The 14,453-nt window shown below is 39.4% G+C and overlaps 1 non-coding gene across 1 annotated transcript; it reads left to right on the top strand.

Annotated features, from left to right (window-relative positions):
• Positions 1-2,564: 2,564 nt before the first annotated feature.
• Positions 2,565-2,749, top strand: LOC150097724 (U2 spliceosomal RNA). The gene has a single exon (XR_016549718.1). It is a non-coding gene; the product is annotated as a U2 spliceosomal RNA (small nuclear RNA).
• Positions 2,750-14,453: the final 11,704 nt, after the last annotated feature.

The following is a 14,453-nucleotide window of genomic DNA, read 5'->3' as shown; positions in this document are numbered from 1 at the left end:
AGGATTTTCTACACTCAAATTAAAGAAGATAGGAAAAACAAAGATATACAAGAAATTATTATTCATAATAACATTAGTTATACCAAAAAGGAACAAATCATTGAAACATTCAAAACCTACTACTCTCAGCTTTACACAGCTGAAAAAGTGGATGAATCCCTTTGGCCCTGACTCCTTCAAAAAAACCCAAAAGTGTCTAACCTCCAGAAAGAATGGCTAGACAGACCCTTTTCTGTACAGGAAATAAAGCTAGCGTTAAAAACCTTCAAAAATCATGCTGCTCTTGGCTCGGATGGCCTCCCCATGGAATTCTACGAAACCTTTTGGCCAAAACTCGCGCCAGCTCTCCTACAGATATTCGAATACTGCATCACCAGGGGAAATTTGACAACCTCTCAAAAATCGGGAATAATTTCCCTAGTGCCAAAAAAGGGAAACCTCAAAGATATCAAAAATTGGAGGCCAATAACCTTATTAAATTCAGACTATAAAATCTTAACTAAATGTATTTCTCTCCGTCTAGCGCAAGTACTTCCAACCATTTTAAATAACAACCAAGCAAGTGCAGTGCCAGGAAGTGCAAGCTCACATAACGTTTTTTTTCCTCTGGGACACCATATCTTACCTAAAATACAAAGAGATCCCAGCTGTTCTCATATCTTTGGACCAAGGTAAAGCTTTTGACAGAGTGTGCCATAATCTTTTGTATGAATCTCTCATAAATCACAATATTGGTCCGTCGATGCTTCACATAATTAAAACCGTTTATAATGATATAAACAGTAAACTTCTGATAAATGAAACATTGTCTGATCCTATTAAGATTACAAGAGGAGTTCGTCAGGGATGTCCTCTCTTCCCCGCCCTCTATGTTATTTATATTGAAATGTTGGCAAACCTAATTAGGAATTCTCCAGAAATAAAAGGTGTGGAATTTCCTCCAATAGTTGGCCCACCCCTTAAAGTGCTAATATATGCAGATGATATTAACATTATAATCAGAAATGAAGCCTCAAAAGAAAGTCTCTCACACATTATCAAAACTTTTGAAACTGCATCAGGCTCAAAAATTAATAAAGACAAAACAGCCACTCTTCCCATAGGTTTCTGGCCGGATATCAAATCTCCCAACCCTCCAATCAAAATATCAGGCCTATACTTCAATAATGAAAACACTCTTGTCAACCAGGAAGAAATTTTAGGAAAACTCCAACAAACCAAACTCAAACGGGAGTCAAACATCTTAGACTTCAATGGCAGAGGCCAAATAATAAAGCAAATTATGATCCCTACCTTCTCATACTATGTGTCCCCTTTTATTGCCACAAAACTCTTTATTAAAAAATGTGAAAAGGTCATGTTCAATTTTTTTTGGAACAAAGGACAAAATAAAAAGAATCAAAATGACAAGAACAACAGAGAAGGGTGGTGTTAATATTCCGTTATTAGCAGAACACATCACGGCAATTAGACTAAGTGAGCTCTTCAAAAGCCTGACCAACCCTAATCACATTGCGCATGGCTTGATAAAGTACTGGCTGGGATCAAGGCATTGCAAAACTTTTAATTTTAATATAATGTATTATGGTCCACAAGCAATTTTTCCTCCGAGTGACTACCAGGTCATACTTAACTCCATCATCCCCCGCTTGCAAGTTCCTATACTTTCTACCAAAAGAACATTAATTTACCAGAGCTTAAGAAATTTGAAAGACACTGAAATACCATCAATTGAAGATATAACAACCTGGAAACACAACACCCTTCCTTGTTTGTATGCGATAAGAAAAATGCTTAACTTCAAAATTACTCACAAGATCCTCCCAGTAAATCATCTCGTATCTAAATGGAATAGAAGAGTGGCTGACCAGTGCGTATTTTGTGGAGAAAACGAAACCATTGATCACCTGTTCTTCACTTGCTTCACCACCCAAGCGGTATGGAGACTTGTTGGAGATAGATTCAATACTACTATCACCCAGAACCTGGCACTCAAACTAATAGATTTACCTACTCACATGTCTAAAAATCAAAGGAGACTCCTCATTTATGTCATCATCGAATTTAGATTCCGTAATGTGGCATTCTACAACAAGTGCAAGAAGGGACTTCCAGACATTATAAGAAGCTGCAGAAATAGTATCAAGAACTTTCTTACAATGAGACTTGAAGAGTTAGGCCCGGCTGAGTTCTGCAAACAATGGTGTGTTCCTTCAAACGTTTCTTATCTGTGGAATAACCAGGTAAGGATTAAAATTTAACCTTTTATTCTTCCTTTTGACTCTCTGTTACCTAAATTCTCTTGTATGTAGTTAGCAAACTCCTTTTCTGGTTCTCTCAGTATTGCCAAGGAAGAATCACTCGGAGGCAAAAAAATAGCAACCATTTCAATATTAACAATATAATCTAATCGCTTAAATACTATGAAACTAACCAGTAATGTTCTTGTTAACCCTCAAGGTACAAATAGAGTAAATGTAATCAAAAGTTGCTTACCTCGCACACTTCAAGTTTACCCTAAACCTAGAGTTCTTCAACTCTAATACAGAGATGATGACTGGGTAACACCTCACCACAGTGAATGGTACTACTCTGATCTGTTCTTATCAGCTTAATATCTGATACGGGTCCCATCGGGGCCCAAGATATTAAACTGATTTTTGGAAGGCGGCGAAGTGCTTGGAGCTTGCTCCACCTTTGCCACGAGTTGCCCTGGTATTGCACGACCTCTAGGGTCAGCTCACCCCCCTCGGGGAGAATAATTAATCCAAAAATAGCTTAAAACAAATCAAACACTTGTTTCGCTTCAAGCAGTTTCTGCAAGACACTATCGAAGAGGATTTCACACCTCATAATGATACATGTTTCTAGAAATGAGAATGTTAGAAAAATGAACACAAATATCAGAAAATGGAACAGTTGACAACAAGTGGCCTGCGTACTTCCTCTTAAACATCTTACAGTATTTGGTGAGTGATGTGTAAGGGATTGCTTATAGCTTTGTTTACTTCGTCTATCCGGATTGCTGCGATGGCTTCAGGGATCAGGGGTATATTTAGTCCTCCTTCGAAAGGTCTCAACATCTTTATCCGTTTTATTTTGAGCTTTTGGTCTCTCCATAAGGAACTGAACATTCTTTCACGTAACATAATAGGTGATATGTGTGGACAGATATTATGTGTTCGTCGTACACCACAATCAGACCATGGAGCAAATTAGCAACCCTTATCCGCTCACCCAAGGACAGCATTCCCCCTTTATCACATCCAGGAGTCTATGAAGTACCCTGCTCATGTAATCAAGCGTACTACGGTCAAACAGGAAGAACTGTGAACATCCACATCAACGAACACAAAAGATACATCGGGCATTATCACTATGGCAATCGGGCCTAGCAGACCATATTCTGGATACCCCTGCACACAGGATCAACTGGAAGAACACAAAAGTACTGCATAGAAGCTCTTACAAGTCTGAGAGATTGTTTTTAGAGGCAACAGAAGCCCTGAAACACACTCCAAATCTCAATAAATATGGCTGTATAAATTTGCTAAAATCTGGGAGACTCATTTTAAGAAAAAACTAGTACCAGTTTTTTTCTCCGTTTAGGACTAGTTTTATGTGATAGCTGCAATTTTTTTTTTTTTTTTTCATTTGGAGGACGCCAAAAACAGGAACAAAAAAGTAGTCTTTGTGTTGCTGCTACAATTTTGTTTAACTAGCCCGTTGATTACACCATGTTGTTATAGTCTCGCGTATTGTGACAAACTTTTTTTGTGCTTTGAAGATGCTGGTTATAACACCAGCGAAATATCAGCAATAAGTTAATAAATTAATTATTCACTTATTTTTCTGTGTTCTAATGTATACCGTTAAAAAATAAACAACATAATATGTGATAGTTGGCCACATCAATTGTTTGATGATCTGTGCTCTTCCTCTGAACAGGAAATCCATGTATGTTTATCCTGCTTAATTTTTCTAGAATTTCCGCTTGGTTACATAGGGTGTTTTCATTGTCGCACCAGGCTCCTAGTAATTTAACTGGCAGACTACGAGTCTTCCTCTGATCCCAGTAGCCTATAGGGAGGTTCTTTTAAGTATTTTAACAGAGTGAGCGAGCCCTTCTGTTGACTCGGATATATATCTTAACGGTATATGAGGCTGGTTGTGGCAACTCTACGGTCTTTGTTTTGCCCGATGTAATTTTTAAGCGTTTCTAAAAGTAGTTTGTGGCACACTCGGTCAATGGCTTTGCTCTGGTCTAGGGTGATCGGTGTGGTGGGCAGTTCGACGTGTTTCAAGTAGGCGATGAAGTCTCGCAGGAATAAAATGTTGTGGGACATCCCTCTACCTGGCACTGCACATGCTTGCCTGTTCTGTATTATTGTTGGTAACACTTTATTAAGTCATCTTGAGAGGCATTTCACCAAAATTTTGTAATCCGTATTTAGCAGAGTGATCGGTTGAGTTAACTCACACCACATTTTGTCCAAGTATTACTTAGCACTTCTGAAGATACCTTCAACAATTAAAATCAAGGTAATGAGAATAATTGGTCCTTCTTAGGACTCCCAGGGTAACAAATGGCAATGCTGTAGTCAATGAAGTTTTAACTGAGGCTTGGCTATTGCCGTTACCCATCCATGACTAGAGCTTTTTAGCTCAATAACACTCCATCCACACAGATTTACTTCATTCAGATGACGGGATAAAGAGTCAAGGACTCAGTCCATCGCCCAGTTCTTATAAGAACTATAAGAATTAAAATCAAGTTTTTCAATGGAGATGAGAGTAAGTTGAGTGGTAAAAGATTACTTGTTCGGAAATATTCACTGCGTTGTTTTGATTTTGCATTGATCGTGGCATTTCGTGAAATATCAAGGTAAGACTTTGTTTAGATGCAATTTAATTGCTATCGCTTTCTTTAGCCTACGCTTGATATTGCTGGCAGTCCTTTGCGGCTGCGAGATATTTTACAAAAATTTCTGCTGGCAGGTCTTTAGACCTGCTGGATATTTTATTAACGCACATATGCAGCTAAATCGATATGAGCGTACCTGACCTAGACGTATTCACTGATTTGTTCGATAAAGAGCCAGCTCTTGTACTTATTGATAAACTCCAAAAGAAGTTCAACCTGACATGGCCTACTAGCATGATTGACCCCGACATCATTATCGAATCACTCGATAAAAGGCTAGCATTCACTTTTATTAAAAAACTTCTCAAAAAGTTTGAACGGGCCAGGCTATTTAAACTTGTATTCTTCACCTGAAGTCGACGTTGAGGAAAATGAAGACTCCCCTCAAATGGAGGAAAAACTCAATCTAGTTGTCTCTACCTCTAATCCTGATCAAGAAGAAATCCACGCACGTAAGAAGAGAAAAATTCTCGCTGCTGAGTCAACAAATGTTGGTATGGACGAGGATGTTCCCATTTCAGATCCCTCTGTTTCCCCCAATGAAAAGGTGCCACCGACTATCCTAAGGGAAAAGCAGAGATATATAACACTAAGAATCACCATGGTTAACTTACAAATAAGTTATAGATCGACTAAAAATGTAGATGAGGGCATAAAAATTCAGCCTGCCACGGTGGCTGATTATAGAAATCTTTCAAAGGAACTGGACGCAAGAGGAACACAATATCACACATTTTCACTTGCCTCTGAAAGTAGTCCTACGAGGAGTCTCCGAGGATATTAACACAGATGAAATAGTTACTGACCTTAACCTACAGGAACTATCCCCCATAAAGGTCACTAGAATGTTTAGATCAAATAAGACACCAATGCCTTTAGTTTTAGTAGAAATGCATAACATTTACAAAGACATGTATAATTTAAAATCAATCTGTGGACTCAAAATCACTCCAGAACCATTGAGAAAGAAATCATCTTCTGGGCAGTGCCACCGATGCCAAAAATTTGGCCATGCCCAGAAGCTATGCAAAGCTCGGTTCAGATGCCTAAAATGTGGCGAGAATCACCCCACAAACACCTGCGCCAAGCCAAAATCTACCCCGGCTAAGTGCGATAATTGTGGGGTCCTCATCCTGCTAATTATAGAGGATGTATACATCACCCCAAAAACAGATGGAATGATCCAAATCATCAATCTACCTCGTCATCTAGTGCGAGAGTTCCTGAAGCTCAGGCTACCCAGTTCTCCAAGAGTGAGAACATGACAACAGGTGCTCGCCCATCATTAACTGAGCCCCTTAAGAAAACAAATCTTCATCATCAAGCGAGAACATATGCTGATGTGGCCCGCTCCAAACAGATAGTACAAACCCAGAACCGGAATAATCCACACTCAAATCTATCAGCTGTTATCACCTCTTCCCTTGCAAACATGCTGCAGGATTTCAGCAACTCAAATCCATCCTTAAGTGTCACAAAAAGATTCCTACAGCAAACCCAATCCATATTATCTGCACTCTCTGATGCATAGAAAAAAAAATCGTCCCAAACTCTCTTAGGATTATCGGTTGGAATGCCAACGGTATAAAAAAATAAATTGTTAGAAATCTAGGAATTTAATAATAGATACAACCCAGATATACTGCTAATTAATGAAACTCACCTGAGGCCTGCTGACACCCTGAAAATCAGAGGGCATCATATTTACAGAAACGATAGGCTTGGGTATAGAGGTGGAGGTACAGCCACCCTTATCAAAAACTATATCAATCATCATTCAATAACCAACCCTACTACCACCAACCTCGAAATCACAGGAGTCAATGTCCTCACAAACTCGATTGGAGAAATTTTTTCTGCATACAACCCTCCATCAAAGACATTATTGACCTCAGATCTGGATGCCATCCTTGGAGTAATAGGACCGGTCATCATTGCTGGAGACCTCAATGCAAAGCATCCTGCTTGGAACAGTAAATCTACTAACAAAAATGGTCGCATCCTTTCTAGCTACACAGGATCAAACCACGCTGTTGTGGCTGGACCTACCGAACCAACTCATCTCAGTACATCTGGCACTGCTGACATCCTGGATATAGCCATCCTGCAAGACATTAAACTACAGTACAGCCTTATATCACTAAATGATCTGTCGTCGGATCACAACCCAATTCTACTGCAATTGGGAGAATAAGAATGCCTGTCTCCTCATTCAGGCATATCGTGGGAGAGATTGTCTAAAGCACTTAGGGATCAAATAGGACCCATCCCTCACATATGCACACCAGAAGATGTGGAATCTGCAGTGACTAGCCTCACCCAACAGATTAAGTCTATAATGGTTGCAACCTTCCAGAAACCTGTTCCCAAGCCTGATCGTTTGCCTGAGGACATTATGGACCTGATCAGAGAGAAGAGCAGAGCTAGGAAGAGATTTCATAACACTCGTGCACCTCAGGATAAGACAGTACTTAACAGACTGAATGGAGCAGTAAGAGATGCACTTAAAACACATAGAAACTAAGTTTGGGATAAAAAGTTAGCCTCTATCTCGCCTATTGATCACTCTATCTGGGGCCTACTGGGAAACATCAAAAATAAAAACAGATCCCTCCCCGCTATAATCTCAAACCAGTGTCTAGTCCACACAGATGCAGATAAGGCAGAAGCCATACTTCAAAATCTTGAGGGTCAGTGCAAAACTTCTTATAACAGCGTTGATTTCAATCATCTTTACAAAATCCACAGACAGGTTAGGCATGCACTAAACCTCCTTGATACCAGTGCTGACCATATTGCACCCGCATCACCTGTTAAATTATATGATATTATTAAAAAACTTAAGAACAATAAAGCTCCTGGACCAGACAGCATCTCAAACAGGGTGATCAAGCTGCTGCCTCGAAAAGCTATAGTGCACCTGACCAGTATAATAAATGCAATCTTAAGACTTCACTATTTTCCTTCTACCTGGAAACTGGCTGATGTGATTCCTATACATAAGCCAGGCAAAGACCCACATTTACCGCAGAATTATCGTCCATTCAGTCTCATCCCCAATCTGGTTAAGGTTGCCAAGAAGGTCATCCTCTCACGTCTCAAACCTCAGTAAACGACCTAAACAACCTCTCTAAAGAACAGTTTGGTTTTCCACAATACCATAGTACTACCCAGCAAATCCACAGAATTGTGGAATATATCACCACCAGCTACAACTGGCGCCAGTGCAGGGTCTGTTTTTCTAGACTTATCCAAAGCATTTGACAAAATCTGGCATTTTGGACTCCTGCACAAACTTATCTCAGCCGGTATCTCACTAAAAATGGTTCATATCTTCAGAATAGATCAATGCAAGTCAAAATCAACGGTTCTACATCATCATCCAAGCGCCATATCTTTGCTGGAGTGCCGCAGGGATCTCTACTGGCTCCATTGCTGTTTTCTGTATACATGTCAGACATCCCACACAATCCAATGACTTCCATTTTAGTTCTGTATGCAGACGATACGGCAATAAATACTAACCAGATCTCTCAGACCCCACTTCGTTACCAGAAAGCCTCAAAAAAACCTAAAGCTGGAGGGTTTGTTCTCCAAGTGGAGATTGGAAGTCAATCCCCTGAAAAGCTCAGCCGTTCCTTTCTCAAAAAGGCCAATGTCTCCTGCAGATGTGTTACTATTCAATACTAAAATTCCCTGGCAGAAAGAAACAAATTGCCTGGGTGTGATGTGATTCTCGACAAAAAAAAGTTATCTTTCAACCAATATATCAAGTCTGCATGCGCAAAAGCATCTAAAGCCATAGCTCAGATCTACCCGCTAATTAATAGAAATAGCAAACTCAGCAACAGAATCAAATTGCAACTATACCAGATGATGATTCGTTAGCCACACCTCTAATACTAACATTATCAAAATACAGCGAGTGCAGAACAAGTGCTTGAGAATGATTCTGAACGCCCCGTGGTATGTTAGAAACAGCCAACTCCACAGAGACACAAATATTCCCTATATTCTCTCTTATCTACAATCCTTAGCTTCCAAGTTTTTTCTAAAGACGTCCACCCATCCCAACGATTTGGTTCAACATGCTGCAGCATACGAGCCAACGGACATATTCAAATATAGAAGACCAAAAGCATATTAGCCTCTTATAACGATGCATAATCTCCATGCCCATTCAGGGCGAGCAAACTGCTCGTAAATTTTATCCTCACTGTAACCATAACAGATAGCGGGGAATATGAAAATCATTTTGCTTTACCCTTAAAGAATAAATGTCGATTGTCAAATTAAAATCAATAAACCACAAGCAATTGGTTGAAATGTGGTCATGTGGATGATACATGTTTCACTTCAAATCTGACAAAACAGCTAGGGAAGGTGGAAGCAATAAAACCGTATTGTTTTTCACTTCACCCTTCTTTTGTTACTCATCATTCTGCCGCTACAAATTAATAATTTTTACTTACTTATTCAATTTTAATTTGTTTTCTTTGTATAATTAAAATATATAGATTTATTTGGTTACTTTAAGCCTGTGGACCACCTGCCCCATCGTCGCGGACCATAGGTTGAGAAACACTGCTATAGGGTTCTCTCACCTTATGTGACCCCTAATTCATAAGTAGTATAGAAATAGAAGACACGACACAACATAAATAAAAAATGAATTTTAATTATGAAAAATACTTTGGAAAATTTTCTACTGTTTTTTAACTTTTTCTTTAGGGGGGGCTTCCCTTGTCCTCCTCCCTGGGTGCGCCACTGGCAAGTACTTCTCATCCCAGTAATGTCGATATTAGTAGCAAATTGATTTTAATTATCCATGCAGATGCACATTTTGAGAACAAAATTCCACCGTTAAAGGGTTAATTATCTCTCTCTTTCTGTAAAGAAATATAGTTTACGATAATTTTTCATTAACTTAGGAATTTTCATAGAATTTATGATCAGACATTTTGAAGCCTAGCTTAACATCGTGGCTCTTAAGACGTCATTAAAAGAATTTTTTTTTTTAAGGGAAATGGGTGGCAAAATTCTTAGGGCCAGCACTGTCTATATAATTCGTGCCGCGTTGGAAAAAGGCGTGAGCCATTCTCCACGCAAGAGCACTTTTTGATGGGTAAGTGACGTCATGTTTGTGTATGTTTTCCCACGTTTTTTCCGTGGTTTGTCGCAGATGTTTTTGTAGGCTGTATGGTGTTATTTTGTTTGTTAGCTGATGAAGGCTATCGGAATTTAGGTTAAAAACTTCTTCCTTATTTTTGTTAGTTCGGTTATTATATCGGAGTAGTATTGTGTTGTTAATGTGATCGGTCCTGGTGTTTTAGACTCGCTAAATAGTGGGATTTTAATTCCAAGCCAATACCTGGCGAACCATTTAGCTTGGTGTTGCTCGTGTTGTAGTACTTTTTTTATTGTATTCATGGATGCTGCTAAGATTTTTGATTTGAAGTGTGGGAATTCAAACCCTTCCTGTGTTTTTGGCCCATACATTTCGTCTCTGGCTACCTCTTCTCCTTTGTAATTCCAGAAGTATTGGTACGCCATCGACTGCGATTTGTTTATTGTTTTTGCTGTGATTGACTGTATCCGTGCAGTGTATAATATTGCTGGTACAAATATGGTATTGATTACTCGAGCTCTCGCCTGTAGCAAAAACATGCTTAATCTCCAGTTTTGCATCTTTGATTGTATTTTTTGTGTTATCTCATTGCTGAAAATTTTCTGTCTTCTTTTTTCTCAGGATTTTAATTGGTCCTGTGATTATGTTCCATCCATGGGGGGGGGGGGGTGTTATTTATGTTTCAGTGTCGTTTTCTTTTGGTTTAAGTGTAAACCCGATGTTTTGCTGAATTGTTGTGTAAGTTTGGTTACTGTGTAAAGATTCTTTTTGTGTTATGATTGCTGTGATGTCGTCTGCATGGCAAATCGCTTTGCATTCTTCTTGCGATCTGCCACGCAGACTCGTCCCAACAATGCTTCTGTTTGTCTTTATGGCTTGTAGTAATGGTTCCATGCATAAGGTGAAGAGTGTTGGGCTAAGCGGACAGCCCTGTCTTACCCCCTTTTGTATTTTAATAGGGTTCGTTATTGTTCCGTTAATTTGTAGTTGTGTAGTGCTGTCTTTGTATACTGTTTGGATACATCTTATTAGTTTTAGATGCATTCCAAATTTTTGTAATGTATTGAACATGTACAGTATTCGTGTTTAACAGAATCGAATGCTTTGACAAGGTCCAGGTTTACGAGGTAAAGGTTTCGTAGGTTTAATAAATATTTATTAAACCTACTAGTTTCACCAAACTTTAGCTTTGGTGAGACTAAATTTTTTTTACTTGTCTTATGGTGTTTGTGTGTTTCCTGTAGGAGTAGGAATTGTATGTTTCTTGGTTGCATTGTTGTTATTATTAATTCCCGTGTGTTTTTGAAACCCTGTACATTCATGTTGCCGCCATGCCTGTTGTTATTTAGTGTGATGATCATATATCTGTATTGATTGAGTCCAGACTGTGTGTGTACTGCTTCTGTCATGTCTGGGTGTGGGTTTACATCCAATGATTGGCATGCCTTTTGCGTACTCCAATGGGATATTTTCTCTGCCCCAATTGAGAAAGGGTCGGGATGGTACATCATTTGTGATTGGGTATATTATGTGTGGTACACCCGTTTTTGGTTTTGCTTCTTTAAAGGCAACGTCTCTGACTGCAAAAGCAAGTTCTCTTTGTATTATAATTTCTACTGTTGGAATTTCTGGTGTTGGTTTTTGTTGATTTCGTGATCGTGTAGTTCGTGCGTCTGTGTCTGTTTGTACAGCTATTGGAATTTTAGTCCGTTTTTGTTGTGGTTCCTGTATTTCTTTTCCTGCTATTCGTACTTCAGGAATTTCCTTCACAGGTGGATTGACCTCCGTTTTTTCCTTATCAACTTCTGTTTCATTCTTTTCCTTTAAAGGCAACGTCTCTGACTGCAAAAGCAAGTTCTCTTTGTATTATAATTTCTACTGTTGGAATTTCTGGTGTTGGTTTTTGTTGATTTCGTGATCGTGTAGTTCGTGCGTCTGTGTCTGTTTGTTACAGCTATTGGAATTTTAGTCCGTTTTTGTTGTGGTTCCTGTATTTCTTTTCCTGCTATTCGTACTTCAGGAATTTCCTTCACAGGTGGATTGACCTCCGTTTTTTCCTTATCAGCTTCTGTTTCATTTTTTCCATCCATGTTTTTTCCTGCTTTCTTTCGGGAACATTCAATACTAAGGTGTTCTTTTGAGCTGCACCGCGTGCGCTATAGTGCTACCCCGGCGTAGCACATGACTAGTATCCAGCCAGCTACAATTATTATGTTTGGAACCGATCTTTCCATGATCATGGAAATAGTCATGTTCCCTGTTAGTATGCTAGGAAAATCTCTGTGAGTGTGCCTTTTTATACTTTTCCATAGTTTATTAATACTTCCTTAATCCATAGATCTTCGAGCTCTACGGGTACTCTTTGTACGCGGATTATTTTCCGCGGCACACCAACTGTGTTGGGATGACATTTTGCCCTTTAAAATTAAATCCCTCGAGGAGGGTACCTCTGGCTTTGGGGCTTCGGAGGGTTACTTAGAACCTATTTCCTGGGAAGTATGTTATCCATATGACTTCCTTTTCATCTCCTATTATTTTGATAATTTCTCGTAGAACTTCTCTCTCATCTACTTGTTCATCTAGTATTTGGAACTGAATGGAGTTAGGGCGGTTAAAAGATATTGGGGCCATGTTTTGTTAGGGGGTGGTTCGTAACCTAACCACGGGGTGGGGGTGTCAAGCGTAGTGTTCCCAAACGGAATGAGTAAGTAAAGGACAGATCTTACCATAGGATCGTCTTCTTCTTCCATATAGCACTGGAACTGGAGCAGGAACAGATACTAAGCACTGGTCTGGAACTGGAACAGCTGCTACACTCTGGGTTGGCACACTGGAAGCTCTCACTCAGCACGACGGCGATAAGAACAGACTTTGAGTACCATGTCTTTGTAATCTAACTTAAGTCAGATGCCTTCCATGACACGGTACTCACTGGCCTTGGCGAAGTCATACTCATTTATAGAGTACATTTATCGAAGTTTCAGCTTCCGCTTCTTTAACTATACCTTATTCCTTTTGTGAGTTACCATTTTGAGTCTATTAAATTCCCATTGACCTGTTCCGTCCTTGCCCTCTCTGGCCACTGATCGAGCCGAGAGGGTTTATAGATTTTGCAAGCCTGGGAATCCTGTTGAAACTTATGGTCTGAAGATAGAAGACTGATAGGAAAGCTGAAAAAACTGGTCTTGGAGTTGGTGGGATGGGTGCGAAACATTTGGGTTGAGGGTCTGACTAGTAAAAGGTGCCAGTCTCTTGCCTAGCCTCCGTTCACCATGCCGTCTACCCCATTTTGTCAGGGCTTGCCCGTAGAAAGCATGGTGAGCAGGGTTTAATGAGTTAGTCAAATTAAAATTTTGAATATGTATTATTATTCTTATAACTATTACAATTATTTTAAGAAAACAATTCCTAATTTTTCAACTACGTACCGTAATTTATATATGTGTATGTATACATACACATACATAATTTTTTTTTTTTTTTTTGAATAATTTGGGTGACTTCGTTAAACTTAGTTTTTTAAATGGAGTTCATGTGGATCAGAGAGGGGGAGGGCCATTGCCCGAGTGATGCAGTCCCCTAGGGGGATGCACCGTTTCGACGCTTGCCCTCGTCGCCCATGCACTGGTGGGCCATACACACCTTAAGTTCCATCTTTTCTGTCTGGTGCTTTTCCACAGATGCGAGTATGTTTACTTTTTTATTTTCTATTATCTTGACAATGGTGTTGTATATCTCCTTTCTTTCCTCTTTACTATAGTTTGGTAGGTTGTCAAAGTCACTTGGAGTTACTGATATCATGGATCACGTGGTTTCCCCACACAAACCTACCTTCATAATACCGATATTTCTATTAAGAAAAAGCGAAGGTTCTGCTTTTTTAATTCTCTGGGATATCTGTCGTTTCCAATGAAAATTTTCCGTTATTGGCTGTGATATCGGCCAGTAGGTAGTGTCTATATTGTTCTTAATTGCATCAATTTCTGCCGCTTTCATTGTTTCACTATTTTGATTCCTGAACTTTGAGCTGGGGGGGGGGTAGGGATATTTTCCTCCTCTACTTCTTCTTCCTCTTCTTCGTATTCTTCTTGTTCTATTTCTATTTTTTCCTCTTCTACTTCTTTCTCCCCTTCTTCCTCTGCCTCTGTTCCCTCTTCTACTTCTTTCTCCCCTTCTTCCTCTGCCTCTGTTTCCTCTTCGTATTCTTCTCGTTCTATTTCTTTATCATTTGCTTCTTCATTTTCTTCCATTTCTTCTTCTCCACCTCGCGTTTCTGCATTGGGTCGGTCAGTCACTTTTGCTCTTGTTATTTCTGCGGTGGCGACTTGTCTTTCTGTTTCTGTTATTTCTACATATGCTGCCTTCAAAGCTGGGAAATCTTGTTCTACATGGTTTGGTTCT

This window comes from Typopeltis vanoorti, chromosome 17 (genome assembly GCF_054136105.1).
Source record: "Typopeltis vanoorti isolate ZY-2024b chromosome 17, IOZ_Tvanoo_1.0, whole genome shotgun sequence".
In the NCBI taxonomy this organism is placed as follows: domain Eukaryota; kingdom Metazoa; phylum Arthropoda; class Arachnida; order Uropygi; family Thelyphonidae; genus Typopeltis; species Typopeltis vanoorti.
This window is presented reverse-complemented; position numbering and strand designations above follow the sequence as displayed.